Below are 23,550 nucleotides of genomic sequence, written 5' to 3'. Positions count from 1 at the left end.
CGTCGTAGTCTGCGAGAAATATTTTTTACTAATCTTCGTTGTATAAAGGCGGGTCTATGCTCGGCTAGTTCGAACATGATATATTTTGTACAATATATTTTACTTTATGGTATTTGTTATATAATCTGTTTAAACGCGTTATTTGCCAAAATTTTATGATAATTTTAATTTAGAATGTTTAAATATACGAGTCTCGAGACTTCGTTGAAGACAATTAATTCAAATAGTTGAAATATTTTTTTCGAAATGTTACTATATGTATCCCATTAATTAACGTTGTTGGTTAGTTTCGTGCAAAATAGCATTTAAAACATCTCATTGGTCGGTTTGAAACCGTGTTAATTAAATTCATACGATTTTTGGAACTAGCTGAAACAACTGTGTTAATTATCTTTATTTCGAACTACATTAAAATGAGTTTATTTCTGTTTTGAATCAACAAACAATCCATATATTCATTCACATGTTTATCTAATTAATTAATTTCCTTTAAATCGAGGAAACTAATACTTCAAGAATCGAGTCGTTCCTGAATTTCTATTCACAAGTTCTTGGAAATTTTCTGTATGAGTGTACGTGTATATTTACATTAATTAGTTTCATATCATATCATTTAAAATGTTTAATCTATTTTCCACTCCCATATTCTCCGCGTATATAATTGTATTTCTTGTTTCAACGATGACGTCTAACAACGATGACATCAACTTCGTTATTTCCACTACACAATTAAGAAGCTTAACACAAGTAATAATTTACACATTAAATATGTATGTGTAATGCGTAACGCCAATTACTTCCAGAAAAAGATTGAAAAGGAAGAAGAAGAAGAGGAAGAAGAAGAAGAGGAAGAAGAAGAAGAGGAAGAAGAAGAGGAATTGTATTCATCTGACGTTCCCAGGGATAAAATATTTTCACTGTAGCATGCTTCCTTTGAAAAGCATTTCCCCTGTAATTCTGGATAGTAGAGGAAACATTTCGTGTGTTAAAATTAATGAATGTCTCCTACAAAACTTGAGATGTGTAAAAACTGAGAAACTTCAAAGGTAACTGTAACCGAATTCCACAAAGAAACAGCTTCAAGAAAAAACCTGTAATGTTATATTGTGTTACGTATATTCGTTGGAACTTATTACAACAGAAATTAACGGAATAAAAAATCAAAGTACATAAATCCTTTACAAAACAAAAGTTTCAGTACACCTTTAAAATTTCCATAAACTTCAATTAAACGTTAACAAACTTAGCTCGAAGCGCGGATTAAGTGGCTCGTTAATGACGATGCAGTTCCAGGCGGGCGATAAAAACTTTTGGAAAGCTTGATTTAATACCTAACTAAGTTTAGCATAATGATGCACGGAATAAAAATTGACTACTCCAGTGAATTTTTGACGCTGTTATATTCAAAAAGAATCTTAATAAACGTTGTTAGAAGTTTAACGAATCTGCTTCATTTTCGTTCCAATGCAGCAATTCTGCACTTAATTCATTTTACTTTTATCCTACATTTTCTTTGAAAGACTTCAAACTCATTGATTATAAGAATAAAATGTGGTTTCTACATAACCATCATTTTAATTCTTTGTATTTGAAGAATTTGAAGAATTTTTCGATACGATCATCCAGCAATTCAAACACAGTTTTATAACGAAGAGACCAAAAGCTTCGATTGGAAAATAAATGGATCATCTATGAATTTATTTTCTATATTAGTCTTCAATGCCGTCATTCGGTGAGGATAAAACCAAATAAAATTTTGTACATTACAGATATCACCGTAACGCCGTTGACAGAGAACGAAGAATTAGAAGATTGAAAAATAATGTGAAAATTTCTATTCGACAATTAAAACTAAGCGTTTAATCCAATTAAAGAGAACGAGGTTCAAAATATCGATATTCGTCATTGATAAATAGAACAGGAAGCAATCAGAGGAATTCGACGTGATGCAAGCAGGTCGTGTACGTGATGTTGCATTAGCACGTGAAAGTGCAACACACGATCAATTATTCGCTACCGTAAATCGATCGCAATGAAACTGTTACAGAATTTAATAGTCGCTTCGCGTTCACCAGTGAACGTTCGATATCGCACCGTTACGTTCGCGCGAAAATCGAACTGCAAAATAGTAAATGATCGTACAGAAGTGGGGGTTCAGAATGTTGTTATTTACATTTTGAAACGTTGCTAACTGTTTACTGGGAACTAATAACAAATAATTTTTATGAATTTTTTAAGTTTTAGGTAGAGATTATTTGAAACTGAACATGAGTCAAAGATTTTTACATATGAATTCCAAACAAAATTCTTGCAAATTCTGGAATAAAGGAATAATATCGATAAACGTAAATATTCCAGAGGAAATAATGGACCAGGATGTGATCATTCATGCGAAATAGTCTTTCTAGATGTGAATCGGTATACTTAATAATGTTGCTACATATGTGTTTCTTATAGCTATCTGTGCCAAGTAAAGTTTCAAGTGACATAATCGAGGTACACGCACGCACACACACACACACACACACACAAAAGATGCGAATGTTTATGATAATATTAACTATGTACAATCAAATTTGTATGTGTCACACTTGTCGTGTAATTTGAAAAAGCAATAAAACCATTGATTTCTCGATGACGTTAACGTCGAAATTAAAATTGTAAGGAAAAGAAAAAATATATGCTCGATTTTCGGTTGACAGTTTTGAATTTGATTAATCGCGAGACGGAACGGACGAAATCAATATTCGAACTGTCCTGATAACGAGCATAGAGCGATCACGCGATACAAAAATTTCATTTCGCGTAACAGATTACGAGTAGAAGTTGTGGATGGTTCTCTCGTGTTTGACGCTCTAGTTAACTTCCCTCTCTCATTGGCGTGTAAATATCGACTATATTTTAACCTAAATCGAGCACTTCGCCAAAGAATTACAACTTGTTAATTTCGTCTGCATTCACTGATACGAAAAACTTTCCATCGTTATTTTATCAAAAAATGCGTGATTACATAGGTAACTAATCAGTTAACCAATCTTATCACTAAACATCATCAGTAGGTTGGAAGTTGATTAAAAATAAAATAAATCCAGCGAACATCAATTGTTTTGATTTTGAATTTATTATATGGAAGTGATATGTTTCATCTAAGTACTCGATCAAAGAAATAAGAAAAATCACTTTCTAAGCATTGACGATAATCTCGTCTCTAATATGAAATCAAATAGTGGGCAATATAGCAACATTAATGAAAATTATGCATAAACCTACGATCTTATATGACGTAAGAAATAATTAGAATTATTTCTCAATTTTACGTGTTGCCAGTTTCTCTAACAGATAATTGAAAATTTCCTTTTATGTTATGGTATATATGAACGTAACCTCGTAGAAGTTCCAAGGTAAAGTCAATATCATCCATCTAATTTCTACTACCTTTATCTTTTCCTTGTACCTAAACTTTTTCCTCGTACAAGAGTATTTATAAATAAAAGTATGTTTGCAGATAATATCTAAACAACTTCTAATCTTGATTGTAAAATTTTTCATTACCAACAGAACATAAACATCAAATAACGAAAATATAAGCTATTCGTTGTCACCTGTTCAAAGTAACACAACGATCAGTTGAATACCTCGATATAACGATAACACAACATTCAATCCATTAGGAAAATCAACAAATTACGAAAACAAAACATCGATGAAACAACTGCACGTGTCGATTTTCGCTGTAAAGCACAAGCAGATAGCAACGAACGAATTACTCGGTTGATTACATGCGAGTAACGAGCCAGCAAAATATTGGAGCAATGAACGGACACGAGATTAAGTTCACACGAGTACAGTGGCTTATAGAAGTATTTTTCACCGTGTATAATTTATACATATACCTACATATATGTTGTATGTGTTATATAAAACTTTTTGAAATTCCATTGGAATTGTTGTATTTTTCAAATTTGAAACTGATCTGAAATGAATATAGAAGCTACAAAATATCTACCGCAAACATATATTTAGTAAGAAAGATTAGCACACAACATGAAAAGCCATAATAAGAACTAAAAATGGTCCCACTGTATATCTAGGCTTACCGATACAATAGAAAATTGACTATTTAAATGACTTTACAATTTCCACGAAATATATATTTGCGTTAAATATCTCGTAGCTTCCATGTACATTTGCAGATTCGTTTCAAATTTGATCAATATAATTATGATATACAAGTCTTGTAACAGTGCTAATGAAATTTCAGAATGTCTCATGCAATGCACATAATATACTCATACAAGGTGTCTATACGTGTTAGAATACTTTCGCGAGCAACTGTACACGCGTTTCGCGATCTTTTCCACTGCCTAGCTTGGACGCTAATTATCTTGATTACTGGCTGCCGCTTCTAGTTCGGATTATTCGTCGTGATGCATTAACGACGATGCTAGAAGGACGGATCAATGGAGAATACGCAATGATCGGGATTCGACGCCGGTTCTGCAAATACGTGACGAAGCTTGTACAATACTTCGTTCACGAGTTGTTAATTAATCTGATGCGATGATGCCCTTAAATTCCGTGTTTATACAGTGTCAGAGAATTCCGAAGCTATGTTTAGATCGTAATTTATGTGAAATTTATAAAAACAATCTTTACCCATGTTTGTCTTCCTTCAGGAGAGAAAAGTAACACACCAATAGGACATTTTCCCCCCAGATTTATCATTTCTGTCACTCTGCTAGATATTTATATGAAACATGTATATTGCATTAGGATTGGAACACCGCATATTTGTCATTTAAAATTGACATTTAAAAGTGTTATTTAATTTCAATGGAAAACCATAAAATCAATGCCACCATCCGCAATTCGAAACAACAGCATATCACACTTAATCCATCAATAGAACGTTATTAATCACACGCAGAACAAAGCCACTGAAATAACAAAATAATAAAAACAAAAAAGAAAGGACAGCATGAAAGAAATATCTAGAAATTTCCACGAACTGTGTCAATTCAATGGACGTTTAATAAACGAACCGAAAGGCTTGCCTCTGTTTTATTCAATTTAAAAAAATTCAGGCTATACAACCGATCAATCCAAAAGCGATTAAATCTTCTGTCTAAAATATTGACACCGAATAAAAATATGAAAAAAATAAAAGCTGACCAGAGAAAAATTTAATTAGCTGCTCTATATATATTTCTAGCTGAATTTTACAGCTTATTCTCGCGGCGTTTTATTAAAATATGTCTGTCGAATCGTCAGCACACGGTAATTTACGTCAAAATCACACGCTCGACGAAACTTCGAATCGCGTTAAATCGCCGAAAAAACAATTCTGAAGCCGTGTTCGACAAGTCGACAGACAGAAATCGAGTGTCATTAACGATCCCGATGTTTTCGTGGAAACGCATTGAGAACGTGTTGAAAATGCGTTGGAATCAGACGCGTCTGATATAGCACGGCCTTACTCCACTGATGCTGGCAGATCTGAGTTACGTCTCTACTACTGGGACTTGAAACTCACAGTGACTACGACTCTCAAGCTCGCAGAATTATTGCTCCACCGGAAGTTTCAAGCTATGAATTCTGGCCCTCGGCAGAACTAGCAACGACAAAATATACGGAATGGTCCGCTGGAAATTATTTTTATTTTAGCGCAACTATGAAGGATCGTCGTAGCTGGGGAATTCTAGGAGAAGAATTACGAAATTTTTGGTGACAAGTTTTGGAAGATTTCTTGATAGACAAATTGGTTTTCTTTCATATTTCAAAAATGAAAATTTTATGTGATGTTACTAAAATATTCTCTCGTTAACGTAGCTTTCATACAGTATGCAAAAGGTCACAGTTATTAATTTAATAGCATTTTACAGAAATTGTTAGATCTTTGAAATTAAAATCTTTAGAAAACTAATTAGTTACTTTCATAATTTTTCTTTCATAAACAAACGAAACTTTGATTATAGAAATATTAATATCATGCGTTTGCTGAAGTACGTACTCCTTCAGATTTTGATTTGAATTTGGGCAATAATACGATAAAAATATTACTAAAAGATGAAATACTACGGAAAAATAAATTAGTACCAAAAATGACGACTAACACGTTGACTAAAATACAACGACCAAACAAATTTTTCAGTAGCAGATACATATTAACCGAATTTTATTAATATATTCGTTTTATAAAACGAGTGAAACTGATGAAACCAATAGTTTCATAGTGTTTATAAACGAAGGAACTGTATTTTTAAAAATAAATTTAAACTCCATAAAATATCGTCAAAGTTTAATAACTACCTGTAATACATAGCTACATCCACGCAACAAAAATTGTCCCACCCATTTCCTAGAAAAATAGAAGCAATATAAGGTTGATTCGTACAATGAGAAGAACTCGTTGAGCCTGATGATATCTCATAACACGTTATTGCTTTTAGTCCAATTAAGAATTATTGGATTCCAGCAACATGCGGGTGGAAAAATGCGGACCAAGAAAGCCTAGAATTCTGTTTCCGCACTAGTGACCTAGTTTTCGTAGCTCCGTTACAAGTGTTAATCAACATCGTCTAACGCTTTTTCGTTTGAGAAAGTTAATCAAGTTATTTCGCCCTGCTGATATGAAATTCGTTTCTGTCGTTAATTGTGTTTCGCATCGCCAAATGGAAATGACTAAGTGCGTATAAAGTAACAAAGGAATAATACATCGTCGAAATGTAGGATCTCGAATATGTTTAACTAAAATTAATTTTCCTCGATGTACAAAGGTCTTCGATAAGAGCTTTTTATTCTCGCAAACGGAGGGAGACAATGAACTTCTATTCGTGAATTAATAATTGTGACTAACAATAGAAGGATTCTATTTGAAGCAATTGTGCTTTAGTGCAGAGTAAATTTTAAATGTAAATAAAGATACTTCATTTGTCGTGAGAATAGAGAGAAAAAAATTAGAGAAGAAAAGAAAGATGAAGAAAGCAACAGACAGTAGTCCTTTATTCGTGTCTTACTTTAATTGTGAGAATTTTATTTAAGGCCATTTTGTTTCACTGTAAAGTAAATTTGAAATTTAAATAAGGATATTTATAATCTCTCTTTATCTCTCGCGAAAATATATGAAAAACGAAAAAAAAAGAAAGAAAGGATTTTTAGTAATCTTTTATTCGTGTTTTAATAAGTTCTATTCAGAGTATTCTGTTTCAACTAATTCCTCCTTTTCTTCTATTAAAAACTGAATTTAAAATTTAAATGACGATACATATTTCTCTATACGTTTTAAATTTAAAAAGTTTACTTAAAAGTTAAACTTAAAAGTTCCGAAATATCCAAACTTTTTTATCGATTTCTAGCAGGGCACCAGATATTTTTCCGCACCACCCCCGCACGTCAATTGTCCGACCGCTAGAATATCTATGGGACGAACGAGCTCGTGAAAATTTCACAGTCGATTTGCTGCAACGATTCCATTATTCCCTATGCGAAAAAATGGATTTCATTGCGCGTGGTATAACGCTCGCTGCAAATGGTTCCAATGGTAGAAACCGTGAAAGAATCGGCAGATGTTTATCATCGAAATACGTGCGAAATTTAACGCGAGAAATTGGTGAAGCAAAGTTTCATCGATTTATCTGCGGAATGAAGTCATCTATTACATCGATTGCATCTGGCTTCCTTTCGCTGAACCTTCTCCTATCCATTGATCATCGATTATCGATTGAATTCCCTTTATTACGCTTATCGATTGTTGTATTCCACGTAAATTCGTTGCGGCGATGTTTCGACAATCACTAACATCAGATAATAATTCGTAATAATGAGATTTCGAATGCCTCGACAAAACAGAATGACGCAAGGAACGATTTTCTCTGAGAACTATTTTTACTGATCTTTACTACTCTGAGAAGTATTTTTTGCAATGTTAAAAAGGAACAATTTTAACGAACCAACAGTGACTATGTTCCAAAACATTGAAACGGGTAAGGATTCATGACACTGCTGAGTGGGCCCTTAGAGGGGCCTAGGCCCGAAAAACTCTTGAAGGGCCAGTAGCGTCATAAACAACTCCGTATGAGAAGCAAACTTTTTATTTTTAACCTTCACCCTCATCTTGAGCGAATAACTATGGGGCAGATGCGAAGACTCAGACGTCAGTAACTGTTGCCTTCCGTCTTACGAAAATCAAAGGTCATGGTCTGGCCGCACACAACGGGTAGATACGAAGAATAATCCTCAAGAGTTGTTATCTTCCATCTGGTGTAAATCAAGGTCGTGATCTGGTCGCCACATACAAAGGACAGAGGCGCCAGGGAGCAGTCATCAAGAGTAGGGTTGTTCCCCCATCTTACGACACCTCCAGATGGTGATCTGACTGTCAGATGCGACGAGGCAGTTCATCCAGGCAGATTCATCCAGTCAGATACCAATAGTCAGTAGTCCAACCACTGGACACGACAGTCACTTACCAACAGTCATTGTTCAAGTACGGCTCGACGAAGGGACAGTCCCTGGATAGTCACGCATCCAATAAATTCATACAGTCCACTTTGTAATTTATTTGTCTGGCTTGCAACTCTTTTCGTCCGTCAACCCGCTCACAACGGCAAGTATTCGGACACGTACAGACTTGTTTTATCAGAATAGAGATTTGTGTTAGAATAGACCAAGTGAAAATTGATAACAAAAAATTGTACTAATGCGCGTTCAATAATAATTAGAAAAACAATAGTTTTATTTCAAATGAAATTTCTATTCATAATATAAAATACGACCAACTTGACTTGTTTCTTCAAAACGTTAATACAATAGGACTTTAATTAATTGTCCAAGTAACGTAATATCTTTGGAACTTTATAAAGCAAACTTAATTTCAAGCGTAAAAGAAGAAGTTTCAGAGACATTAGCAAATTACTTTTGAGTAATAAATTAGCGAATTTATTAATAAATTAAGCAAATAACCCTTCTCACAAAAAATTCATCAATCTAAACCTCCAAGTAAGCCAACGTCAAACGAAGTTCTTCAAATTAATTACGTATTTTGCTCTAGATCCCCTTATCGTAAAGAAAATACTGTCGAACAAGCAAGCCACCAATTGTATCCTCGAAAATGAGCACCAATTAATTAAACCAGAGTAAAACTTTCGTCTCTAGCCTCGCGAGCGGGTGCAGCGCTATTTTTCCTTCGATTTGACATCGATGTTCCACACGGACTGGCAAATTGTCTTCCTCTTTCAACCGAACGAGTAAACACGAATCGTGTTCTATGCTTTCCTCTCCCTTTATTCTTCGTTTCTACGCCACTTGTACCAGACGTTCCTCGTTTCTTTCTCTTCTGTTATCGATGCGCGATGGCGTGGAATTAATTTTCAGCCAATTATTGGTTATCTACGATACTGAGGCGAAAGCCTCCATTTGCAAATCGAACACCGATCGCACCTATTATTGAGCGAATTCTATTCGTTTGATCGGTCGTGGATAATATTCTTTGTGTTTCTGATTTTAGTTTGTTCATTATTAAAGTTTGCAATATAATTACGTTATTTCATATTATGGGAAATAAATAAATGTTCGGATGTTTCCAATTGGTACTGGATTTGTCCGTTTGATTTATATGCTGAAGAAGATATAATTTATATACTTCGAAGACAGTACAATCAACGAAAATTGCATTACGCACATTTTCAACCTCATCTATTATTCTAATCTTTATTAGAACAATTTTTACATAATAATTCGTTGTTCTACACGAACACACTATCCATAAAAAGAACAAAAACCGCCTGAATTCTCTCCGAACTACATCCACCTTTCGCCATGAAAAATTCAAGCCGACTATCAAAATTCCCAGGCTATAGCTTCATCACAGCTGAAAGAAGACACGGTCGCAGCATCTCCATGTGCCGTAAAAATTCTATGCTCTCGACCGGGGCTCAAGAACTCTCCTAAACTCTCTCCACTCTCCACAAGAAACGAACTTCCACGTCGTTTCACATCACTTCCAGCGAACTTCCAACAAACTTTCCAGTATTCCCTTCTGCCAGAAAATTAACATCTCCCTTGCCCGGAGATTGATACATTCTCCCTCTCCTTTTTCTCTCGTTTTGCCTTCGCCGTTCGAACTTCCCGTTCGACCAATAATTCTTAACCAACAATTTTCCTGAGAGTTATTCTCAGCCAGTCAGAGATCGATAGATCCTTGTGCAGGGGTCGGATGGATATCGATCGCCGATCCTCTGAAGAGTCGAGAGTCGAGTCGCAATTTACGCCACTAGTACAGTATCCCTGAAAACTGATCGACCACCACGCAATTTCGTGACCCTTGCAGGCTTCCCAAGGTTCATCGGGCTTGCAGCGTAATATCTAGTCGCATCTCGATGCATTTTACCAACTCGATATCCGCGGGATTAGGTTTGAACCGGTTACGTGACTCGTGTATACGGTTGAGTGTTGGAGATCGTCTAGACTGTTTCTACGATGCGATATACATATCGAGTGCAATCGAGATGAGATATTGGACAATATGAAATAATCGTGCGGTGGATACGATTCTTGATGGTTAATTGGTAGTCATGATAGCGTAGGATTTTTAACTCTCGACTGGTACCTATGGATCGTAAATAGATTGAGAATTTTTATGCAGACTTATATTTCTGTGGACATAATTGAAGAAAGGAAACTTAATCCTCTACAACCCGAATTTTTTTGAATATAAAAGTCCGCGTAAATCGAAACCAGCAAATATCAACCTCCAGATGTTTCTCGCTTTGGAGTCACAAAGGGGTGTAATATCTGTGTAAATATGAAAATAGACTGAAAGAATATCGATAAAAAGTATATGACTTCAAAATTATACGATGTTATACAGAGATTCGTTTTACATATGAAGAATTACGAGTATTCTACTTTTAATATTTTATACAGTTTCGTATATCGTATGCATTTTGTCCACTTTTAAACTTCGAATTTTGTATAAATGCATAGAAGTCCATAGTCTAGTCTATAAATGAATATAATAGTTTGAATTTAAACGACAATATTTTATACCAATTATGGCAATCCATTGTTATACAAGATTCAGTAATATATTTTATATGTATACGTTTATCAAAGATCAAAGGATTATGTTTGTTGTGGAAAAAATTTTTTTTGGCTGTGAAAAGATCAAATTATCGTTTAGTAAAATAATATTACGAAGGGAATGAAATATAGATTCAATAAGGATAGTCCTTATCGCGTTACGATTGCCATCAAGTGGGTAATGAAATTAATCTGACGCAAGCGATGATCGATTCATTAATGAGGGGGGAAAGCTATTCCGAGGACCGAATAGACGAAGATTCATGGTCACTTCTGGTAATCCCGGAAAACCATTAAGCTTCGTCGGTATCGAGGGGCAACGAAGGGGAATTCTCGGATTTCCCGATTCCCCCCACGACCAGGAAAGATTCATGTAATTGTCGTGGAAATGAAACGGCTGTCGGTTAAGTTCACCACCAACTTCTCTGAGAATAGTTTGCCAAAGCTTGAAACACCTGTCCAATTGTGGATCTACGTCGGCTGATTTAACGAGATTTCATGTCGAGAAACGATTGTATCTCTCTCGGTTTAGAACATCCTACTGAATTTTACTTGCTTAAATTGCAGAGATGAATTACTAAAAATGATACTACGAGCCGTAAAATGTAAAATTAAATACGAAAAGCGGATTTCAGAATTATACTGTAAGAATAGAAAATGCTAAAATTACCAACAAAATATAATAAAAAATTGCCCCAAATGTTCTTTCTATTTCAACGATAAAATTACGTCATAAAAGCGGAAAATATCATATCTGCAAGAAAATATCGGAAATTTTTCTTCCATTTGTACGATAAAAAGTTTCATTTTCTATCCCACTTTCCAGGAGTAGTATTTCAAGTTAATTAAGTAATACAAGAGGCAACGTTATCGATAAAAATCGAAGGTAATAGAAATGGAAAAGCTTCCAGAACGGAAGCAAAGATCGCTGTACCTTTACATCGGAACGTAGCGAGTCCTTTTTTTCGATGGTAAAAGACAAAGACTTAAAAGAGAACAGTCCCCCACAACGTGCCAGAAACTATTCCGGCTAATGCATAAACGAGATTAAACCGCATCGAGATTGCATCTTGACGGTAGGTGGCTCAAAAGGGTTGAAATTTTGAGTCCACTAATGGATAGTCCAAGGAAATTGCATTAGCTTTGCAAGTAACGCTAAAAACCCTTATAAACCGTTCGTCAGATAAGGGAGAACTTCGTTTGAATGAAGTAGCGAAGCGGAAATCGCGATAAAAACACACGAATGAAGAGAATTGTCGTTTTTCTCTGTGATAAAAATTGTTCCGATCATTGAGCCACATTGAGCGGATTTAAATACACACAAGGTTATTAATGATACTTTGTCCATAAATGTAGATAACATTATGGTAGGGTGAAAATACTCTTTTTTTTTTTATAAAAGCCAGACAAATGAAATTAACTTTATATGAATTATATATTCCGAAGAAACATTGGAAATAGCTTTTTCTATTATTCTGTAGATAATGGACTCGCGTTCTAATACGTGTCTAAATAGATGGAATTCCAATTAAGTTTCCAGTAAATTGAAATACATATGTCAAAAAGAAAAATGTTAATCCGGAATCTATTTTATTTCTCGTATTGATAAATATGTATAATATAAATATATTCATATAAATATATAGAAACTAATTACACATACACATAACTAAAATATCTAATTAAAATAGCAGTTGCTTCTAATTGAAGAAAGATAATTTTCGTTACGCAGACTGCACACTAACCAACCAACCAAAGCACGATAATCTCATTTATGAGTCCGCCAGTAGTACGAGTCAACGATTTCAGAATGCAGATTCCATTCATTACGAAGAACGAAGGGGTAGGAGCACGGAATTCCCATAAAAATCGAATCGAGTCTTCTTCCCGCGCTTGAATCTATTCAGTATGCAACGTGGAAGCGTCTGGTTTATTCTTCCTGAAGAACTTTCGAGAAGAAACGGGGAGGCTGGGGGTGATTTACGTCGTGGGAACACGGGCGCTGTTGGACCGTACGATTCCCTTGTATTTATTCCACCCTGAGTCCAAGGTTTTTTCTTCGTTCACTGATATATCTCAACTCTCTCGTTAAAAAGAACAAAACGATCCTCGCGTCCATCTACTAGATCGCCATTATGAGTAGTCTAGACGTGATTTGGGAACTATTCTGAAGATGGCGATGAAACAGTTATTTGTAGTTAGATTATGGAACTATATATATGTATATATATATTTAGTAAGTTGCCTATTGCGTGATAACAATGTAAGTTTTACATTGTTCGTTCGTGATCATCATGAAGAGATTAAAAACGTATTCAGTTCACGAATATCGTCAATGTTAAGGTACGACACAAAAATAACGATATAATAGAAGGTCCTGTATTTTGCTTCTACGTTTTTAGTTGATTCAAACTATCGGATACAGAGATATTTAAACAAAAACACCGTTAAGTAGCCTTTTTCTTACATCCATGTTAAATGCAGCTCACTAAAAAACGTAATAATAAAATCCAAGAATATCTTTACAAATTTTAAAGGCACACCGGAAAGCTTTCAGGAAGCTCTTCCAGAATTACGAAGCATAAGAAGTGCAAATATTGGCTCTAGAGATCTTCGCTAAAAGTATACTAAAATATCGACATTTCTCAACACACCACACAAAGAAGAGAACCTAACATTGGTCACAGGGGAGGAGCAGGCCGAAAGAAGTTCACGAGGGAAAATGTAACGATTGCCAGCTGCACGCGTAATGAAGATGAAGAATATCGACGATACGCGTGTATGCGAAGAAAAAAGTTGCTCGTGATAGCTTTTTAAACTGCGGCGATCGAGTCAACCCCGTTTGGAATGCCTCCAAGGGTTGCTCCAACTTCCACGAATTCCCCTCTCTGTCCATAACAAGAAACTTTTAACAATTACATGAACAGTCCTGGATGAAACGTAAACGTTCATACGCTATCTGCATGCTTCTTATCGTTTCATGATGGAACGCCACTGCTGGCGTGCAATTAAACGAAGGCACGTGCATAAATCAGTCCGCCAACAAGATTAACTCCAAGCATGTGGATGACTACTTTTGCATCGAAGACTACGAAGCGTATTATTATTGACAGCCAGGCATTTCGCCAAAATATCAACGAGAATAAAACTGCACGGCCGTGAAGAAGCGTTTTGATCGCAGATCAAATTGAAGGTGATGATAAATGTTTCGCAAAAGGATATGAAAGGTGTGTCAATAGAGTAGGCATCATGCGGTAAATTTATATTAGATGATGGATTTCCAGAATATTGTATTTTTGATTGATATAGGACTTAGGGATGAGATTTTAGGAACGAGATTGTGAACTTTATTTGATCGAATTTTTGTTTCAAATTGGCTAGAACTTAGAATTTATATGACAAATGTTAATTATAATATGTGAATTTTTGTCAAGGATTTGTAAATATATTTTCACGTACTTTTTGCCTCTTGCTTTTTTTAAAAATCTGCGATGGAAAGGCCGTCGGGCTTTGCTGGAATTAAATGAAAAGCTCTTCGCTCCTCTTCTTTCAGCATAGCAGTCTAGTTTATTATTTGAAATTTGTCGGCACCTCACACCATAGCGAAGAGACTTTTTAATATTTCTCCTTCCGACTACCCACGATATCTCAAATATTGCCAGAAATCTGTCTCGCCGAATTGAATTCTCAGTATTTTGTAAAAAAACGAAGAGCCGAACATTTCTCCTCTCGACTTTCAATAACATCTCAACAATTTTACAATTTTACAGAATTTTCAAGATTTCATAAGGAAACGCAGACTAAAGCTCTACACTTTTCACCGGCAGACTTCCACCGATATGTCATTGTTGTCAGACGCTTCTCAAATCCTATCATTTTCCCATATCAAACTATTCAAATTTCTTCAAAAATCGTCGATAATCTTGCTTTCTAGTAATAGAAATTTCGCTGTTCCATTAATGTGTCGAAATATAACCCGATTGATTGTAGCTTAAAATATTTATTTATTTATTTATTATTCCGTCGACATCGGTGCAGCTCAAACCAGACAATCTTTGATAAGATTTCGAACGAATCCTGAGGAAACGCTATTTCAACCGATATTTCTTCGAATTAAACTGCTACTGAATCAGCATGATCTGTAGCTTGCCACGCTCCATCACTATTCACATTTGCGAAGTCGTTGCTTTCTATTCACCGACCACTTGCACACACATACACAATATCGAACCGGCAAAAAAAAGTTACTGTGGAAACACGCTGAATCGAAGGAAAATGGCTTTTCTACTGGATCATTTCAAAGGATACGGCGGACGCGGTTAAGGGAATAGAAAAACGAGTTAAACTCGACCACGTGAAAGGGGTTGCAGATTCCAGGTCGACTTTACGACAAATAAAAGTGAAAACTCCTCGTGGCTACGTTTAGAGTGTAACGTGGCTTTGATAATATCGTAATAACGAGGTTACTCCGTGTGAATGACTGGAAACCTGAAGAGAAGTTTTGCCGATTTTGTCGACTGGAAGTCGCAAACTAAACATGCTTTCCGATAAACAGTAGCTTTCATCGACACATTGACGTCGTGTACTTTTTGAATTAAAATTAGTAACCTTCGCGTCGGGCCATTTTGGCGCTTTGATATGTTAGAATTTACAACGAAACAATTAATTAATAAAAAAATAAACGAGATATCACGTCTTTTTTAGACAACTTCGTTGAGCTATGTTAGTATAATATCTCGTTTCCTCACGTTGTCACTGTGTTAAAATTCTTAGTAATGAGAAGTCGATTAAAATATGTATAGCTTGTTTATGTAATTATAGTGTGTGCGTTTTATAATTCGTGAGTAGTGGAAAAGTTCGAATAAGTATAGTTATTAATATTAAATTCCTAATTTGGTTCAAGTTTTATTCAACTTCTAAATTTTTTTTATACATTTCCACTAGCAACAACTATTTTTATTTTCGTAACATCGCCTATTCTCTAAACAAGATAAAAAATATGACAAAAATAATATAAAACAGTAACTTTCATCATAAATGAAAGAAAAAAGCGAAAAGATGGAACGTCTTTTGTTTACCGGTACGAAATAATTAGTAGCAATTGGAGACATAAATTCTTTGGAATTACGATCGGTCGGAATTGAATCGTTAGTACTTCCTGGTTACAGGATTATGCATGGAATTTACCAAATTCAGGCCGCAGTTCATCGACCTGCTCATTGCGTGCTGCGAGCCCCGCGATACATAAAATTAACGATGCTTCGATAATTAGATTTCCTCGAGCACAGCTCCAAAAATCGCGACAGAAACGGCCATTTGTCGAGTAATCAGATTACCGTGACATTTTATACAAAAATCTTTGTTCGCATTCGGTTTTAAAAGAAATTCCAGAAAACTGGAAGGGTAAAGGTCTGGAAAAAGTTCGAGTAGTAAAAGTTCAATATCTTGCGAGAAAGAAAAAAAAAGAAAAGAAAAGGAAGAAAGAAGACAGACAACAGAAGTTTCTTCGAGCGGGCACAATCTGAAAAGGAAAATCTCGATTCTAATAAAACTTCTCGATTTCCAAACTCCGAGACTTACGAATGCAAATGCTTTACAACAATGAAATTGTTGTGATTGCTGCGAAGGCGTCGTTCAAACGTTTCTATCTCCCTTTTTTTTCTAGTTGAGAAAAGGAGAAAAGAGGATAAAAAGGAAAGGTATTCAAGAGCACAAAAGAATACTAAAGCCATTGATGAAATATGCAAGCTGGCCTCTTAACTATTACCTTGGAAATGCTATATGGTTTGTCTGAATTTGAGGAATGGAGAAAGAGACTTCTAGAATTTTCATAGGTGGTGAGGCGAATATGACTTTCATATTTGACTTTGTATTTACAAGGAAAAGTCATCCTTGATAGAGGATTACAATTGCAGAGATGAAAGGGAAAAGCAAGGGCTATTACAAAGCAGATTTATTGACGAGATTGATCTTAACTTCCACGGTTAATTAATTAAACAATAAATACACTTGCTGCTGATAAAATTTCAATTTTAATGTATTCATAGGAAATTGAAAAGTACGAAAATGTTCGTGATACATACGATATGCAAAAATATAGAGTAACGTCTGATGTAAAATAATCAATATTTAGATTCCATCTCCTTAATAATTATCTGCGCAAAATATATGTACATTGGCACAAATATCCGCAGTCTGCTAATAAGATAAAACATGCCCCAGCTCGCAAATAAACACGCAATCCCATGCGACGACCCAACAATCCAACCAACCCCAACTTCCACAAACCTTCGCAATGTATCCTCGACACAAAAAATGGCATATTAAAATACTAAAACTCATTGCCAACATCTCGAGGATCCCCAGTAAACAAAGCCTGCCTCTGGAGGCTGAGCGTAGTCCATTTCCCAGCGAATTCAAGCAAGTCGCGCTACGATGTAGCTAGCGTGAAAAATAGAAAAAGAGGAAGAAGAAAAAGAAAAAAGGAAGAGAACAGATGTCATGATGCTGGTACGATACGTTGTCGAAACGCGTGAGTGTTCGCGCGATATTCTTTGATCAGTTCTCGGTTTCTGACGAATGTGTGATTCGTTCCCTTGGCGCGAGCGCGAGCGAGTGTGCGCGTGTTTAACTCTCCCACTTCCCTTCGCTGGTTACGTACGTTGAACTCTGACCCGGAAACACGAGCGACGGGGGTAGCTTTGTGCTTGGCCTTCGACAACAGGTCCACACGCCGGCTACGCTATCGAGCCGAAGAATGGAAGGACGCGCGTTTCTGGAATGCGAGAAACTGCGAGTAGTGCGCGCATTCCCTCGTCGTCTCGCGTACCGTTAATGACTTCTTGGCTTTTCTTTCTTTTTCACGATAACGCGTGCTCGCTGGAGACTCCAACACACGAGCTGCTGTATATTGATACTCTACACTCCCTTTCTTTTCTCCTCCTTTTTCCTTCTTTTTCTTTGATACTGTATGTTTCGCGAAGTTAGTTTGATGGAGTTGGGGTAGGTGAGCGTAAAACCGACGGTGAAGAGATTAGTTTGTGTAGATGATGTTCGCATTAAATTAATGAGCAAGATTTTAAACGAGTTTGTAAGGAGAAGCAGGTTAAAACGTAGGTCAGTATGAAGACGGGTAGTAAACGTGTTACGTGTTATAAACGAGGAACTTTTGTGCCTCAAATTTTTTAGGTAATTAGTTACAATTGATAGAAATATTTCATGAACTATCGTTGTAAGAAAGATGTCAGCAAAGTATCAAATCAAGAACCACTTTATCTCTAAAATTAGACTGCAAATGTGTATGCAAATTCAGGTTTTTACGGACACGTGCTTATTCTAATCCTGCTACTGATGTCGTTTTTCTTACGTCAAAATTTTACTCTTTTTAACAAGGAAAAAGATTTTTAACGTTTTGAGAACAATTTTGGTACAAACTCAAAATGAAAAGTTATAGATATCAACAATAACCTGGCACATTTTCTATGCTATATCGTTAAGTATACTTTATTCCGATTCTTGCATATTTTTGGAAAATATATAAAATAGAAAACGTGATTGAATGTAAAATTATTTTAAAAAATGCAGCAAAGTTAAAATATAATTTTTGTCTCCCATTAACATCCCCTGTGCTCTTTTCCAACGATTCGCAGAAGAAACAAATACCAGAGGCTGCTTACTTCCTGCGTCAACGCGAATTTCTCGCGCGAAAATGCAACTTGTGTCCACGAGGTGTGAAGACGGTGGGAAGGAAGGAAGGAAACAGGGGAAAAACAAGGGAACAGCGTTAGATTATCCGCCGCGAGACGGTTCGTTGGCGAATACACAAAGAGAGAACAAAGGTTCGTCGACGAGGCATGTGAAAATGGAAAAACTATAACAGCTCTGAAGAACTTGCGGTCTGTCATTTACCGCTTGAGAAATACGCTCGAGGAATTAATGAGTGATTTTTGTGAGTGTTATTCGTGTGTAATAATTTAGACAAACTTTTTGCTTTGTTGGACTCTGTCTGCGATCATGTGAAAGGCGGAGAATGCAAATTATGAGATATATGCGATATTGTGAAACTAATGAAGGATTATGACAGATAGCAGCATGTTTGAAATATGTTTTGAGTATTGGAGGATTTCTCAGCGATAGGTACATGTGATCTTTTCAGAAAATTTACCTTAAAATTTATTACATTAAGAAGTTAAAATAACGAATTTTCAAATTATTTAAGATGATTTAAAGTTCAAGGACGAAACACACGACTACTGCAATAACCATCCTGAGGGAAAGATCGATCGAGAGGATTGATTAACGGTAGATTGACGGACAAATGGCACTGATGAATGGGAGACACACCTGTGACAATATACGTGAATGTGCTCGTATGTCAATAATGAGACAGCCCGTGAAATGCCACTTCAATCTTCTAACAGAGAATACTAAAAAGGGCACTATATCATATAACTCTAAAACCGAAACATTTGTATAGTTTTCATAAGCAAAAAGTAAAAATATAGAAAACTTCGTCGATCAGAAAGATTTAAAGATTTAGTACACTTTTATTCTCAACCTATTTAACACTTAGGAACACTTTTCTGCAATGTTTGACATATTATGCAATTAATATAAATCATTCACGCAAACATTTTAATATTCCGGAACGTATAAGAACTGCTTACAAATGAAATAAAGTTCTTCTATGATCTCTTTACTCTAGATTAGCTTCTGAAACTGTAACATTCTAATTTAACTCATGTCACTACAATTAAAAATAAGCTGTATTGTATTTACATGGAAAACGTCCAAGATGAATTTGTTTTGTTCACTTTTAATTTCATGATTATCCAAATATCTGGGATGAATTTTCGAAGGATGGTCCTGATTAAGAACTTGTGAGAACGAGAATTGGTAACTATGGCAACTTGTCGAACGGCCGCCGATCCATGTACAATCAGGTCTGAATATTAATTAACCCGATAATTTATGAACCACAGATACAAAGGTACAAATGGGAATGAATTAAAGCGACAGGGCACACACGCATGCGTGTGCAAATCAACGAACCAAAGTAGCACACTGTTCACCGATGCTACGACACAGAATTAGCTGCGGCTTAATCCGGCTGGGTTTGTTAACTTCCAAATTGAATTTCTCGTTCAACAATCTCTGGAGTGGAGAACTTCGCGACCACACGAATGCGTTTATCCTGATGCGGTCGTGGAATAATTTACACGCCGTAGAATTTCGGTTCTATCAAAATGATCTAAATTAATGATCCGCCTAATAATTGGAAACATATCGAGTTGTTTGAACTGAAAATTTATCATTGGTTTCGTCTATGGTAATCGTGGTTTCGAGGGGAAAAGATTAATCTATTTCGTTTTATTATCGAATAATCATATTGTTAAGTGAGTATATACTCATTAGTGTTAAAAACATATATTAATGGAAACTGAATTATCAATTTGTTACGTTAGTACATTTTTATTACGTAATGTTAGATTACTATATAGATAGAAATATAAAAATACTATGGTTATTTTCATAGTCCTATATAATAATAATACAGTTTATATTTTTTTTATTATTGCATTCCTATAATATTATTGTGGCTGCCATCGTACATTTTATCGTACTACTATATTTTTATGCTTCTGTGCGCTTATATTCCTATACTATTATACCATAGCATCCATTGTTTCGTTATTATATTAATCTATATTGTTCTGAAATTTCTTCAAAGCACGTCGCTGACAAATTTTTTATCGTCGTTGTGGTTCATTGTGGCTGCTTCTTACAACCGCGTGACGTACCCCTTGCGTGATACGTCCACGTCGTTACTCAAGGGTAATGCGTACTTTTTGAGAGTGAGCTATAAAAGGGCCCACCCTATGATCTCAGACAGTCTCGAAAGTCTTCTACGTGAAGGATCTCGAAGTGCCGTTTCCGGGGAAACACGCGAGATTCGCTTTCGTTGCCGCCTTCCACCATCCTTGTTTCGCGACCGCAAGAACTGCGAGACACTTTAGATATTCGTCTACTCGGAAATGTCGTTTCCACGACAAAAAATGGAAATTTGTCTGAGAAAGAGCTTGGAAATGCATTCTAAATGCTTGGAAATATATGGTAAAATACGTTTTATTAATATTATTTTATTAATGCATTTTTATATTAAATATATTGTATATAAAATTTGTAATTCATTATATTGTTTATTATGAATTTTAAAATTTTATATGTAAAATTGTATGTTATATATAAAAATGTAAAAATTGTAAGACGTATTAAAATTTTGTATTTATTGGGTATTAAAACTTTAATACATGAAGGTATTAATGAAGTGGATTATAAATATTTGATGTTTCAAAGGAGCAAAAGTGGTAAACAATGATAATTGATAAATTATTTTATAAAGTAATTATGTTTGAGCAAAATGTAAGATGGAATTTATCATATCTGAAAATTCTGTATATTAAAAAAAATGAACCAAACATTTAAAGTGTAAATTTATAGCTAAATCATACTAGAAAAGTATGGTTTACAAAGGATTGTAAATAAAAGGTTACATAATTGATTACAATTTTATCTGAATGGAAGAGTTGGAATAATTAATTATTCTTATCCCAGGATCTGGAAACCCGTTGCACTTTGAAAACCCGGATTTCTTTAACCCTAACTTCTCTATTACAGCACAGAATTATTTAAATTCTAAGATTATGTTACAATCTTCGAAAGAACAATAAGGCACGCTGGCCGTTAATTTTCTAGAACACGGTAAATTGAACAAGCGGAAAAAGAAAAAGATGAAAAGAGTGTTTATAGAAAAACGTACAAAAATCCACAATTTAAACCTATTAAAAAAAAGTTCGTAAATTTCATATTCAGAACTGTATCGTCTTAACCAGTATATACAAAATATGGCAATTTAGAACAAAATAATGATAAGAGTTAAATGTTAAAAATTGTACAGTATACAAAAATATAGTATACTATATAATAATAAGAAGCGCCAGGTGTTAGAGAACAGGTGTTTCGCAAAAGCGCCAACGACCTAACGACAGCACACAACAGAAATCAATTACACGAAGAGGCAGCTCTTCCAAAATGGCGCACCTTCGTGGATTATTTTTGGCCTGGTATATTTCCGTTCGGCGCATTTTTCACGGCCGTTCACGGCTAATTCCGTCTCCGTTGTTTTATAGAGCGAGCCACGTCGGTGCACGCTAGCTCGTGTCACGTAAACCGTGCTTCGAGCCTCGCCAACGATAACCAGAGTCTCGTGACTTTCCATTCCGACGCTGTTCCCTGCATGATTCGCAACTGATCGATAGAAACGAAACCGAGCACAAGGTAACGTTGTTAACCGAATATGATACCAGCAATATTCGGACAAATTGCTTGAAATCTCGTTTTATTTGCGACAGTTAAGCAACTGTTACCTTTAAAAATTGAATGTTCTGAATGTACTAAATATACAGGCTCACGAAAGTATTCGAACACTTGTGGAAACTTATTCTGAATCCTACTGTATGTGTTACATGCAATATTTTCTATAACATACGACATGATATAAACTATCATGATTACATTGGTAAAGTTTGAAACAAACCCGAAACTACATATAGAAGTTACAAGATATTTATTGCAAATATACACTGTTGAAAATGATAACCTGAGTTACAATAGATAAGATAGATAAGATAGATAAGATTTAATCGATAGGTTTAAGATGTTCTTTTGTTTTTAGTCCTAGTCCATGCAAGAAAGTGCAATAAAGGTTTTTCGGCTCAGAACGGTGTGATAGATTTATCCAAAGAATAAAATAATAGCTATTGTGATCCTACCTCTGAATATAGAAATAACAACATACACATCATAAAAATCACAGAAGTATATAAAAAGTCAATTACCCATTACATCGATAAACCTTAGTATTTAATGGATCCACTTTTACCATTAATTACATGTTTAAGGTGATTAATAACGATATTTATAATACATATGTATTATAAATTTTTTATTAAGTGAATGGTTGAAATAAATACATTGTAACTTTATATACATTACCAGATTGATTCCAAATGCTATCACTGTAATTATGACAGTCGTGCCCCGTTTCAGAGAGAATTTTAAAATGTTTAATAAAATTAAAAATAAAATTTACAAGAGTTTCTTTTAACGCACATAATATATTCATAAAATTTGTCCATGTTAAGTATTCGAATACTTCCATAAAGCTGGTGTATATTACATATTCCACAGAAATGCGAATGTTTTCTATAAGCTATATTCACTATTTCAGGTAACCTGTGAAAATATTGCGAAAAAATACATGGTACATAATCATTTGTTAAAATATTTGAAATTTACGCTCTTATGCAGCGTAAATAGGATAATATCTCCAAAATTCGTAGCGCTACAATACGAGAAATTTCACGAAACAAATGCAAAATATTCTCGACATATTTTATTATTTTATTTTAA

At 35.0% G+C, this 23,550-nt stretch overlaps 1 protein-coding gene across 9 annotated transcripts in view; it reads right to left on the bottom strand.

Annotated features, from left to right (window-relative positions):
* LOC122565961 (phosphatase and actin regulator 4B) overlaps positions 1 to 23,550 on the bottom strand; it is a 395,355-nt gene that overhangs the window by 185,437 nt on the left and 186,368 nt on the right. The gene's annotated exons all lie outside the window — the stretch shown is intronic.

The sequence above is a fragment of the Bombus pyrosoma genome, linkage group LG3 (genome assembly GCF_014825855.1).
Source record: "Bombus pyrosoma isolate SC7728 linkage group LG3, ASM1482585v1, whole genome shotgun sequence".
Classification (NCBI taxonomy): domain Eukaryota; kingdom Metazoa; phylum Arthropoda; class Insecta; order Hymenoptera; family Apidae; genus Bombus; species Bombus pyrosoma.
The sequence above is the reverse complement of the archived record's forward strand: the minus strand, read 5'-3'. Positions and strand labels throughout refer to the sequence as shown.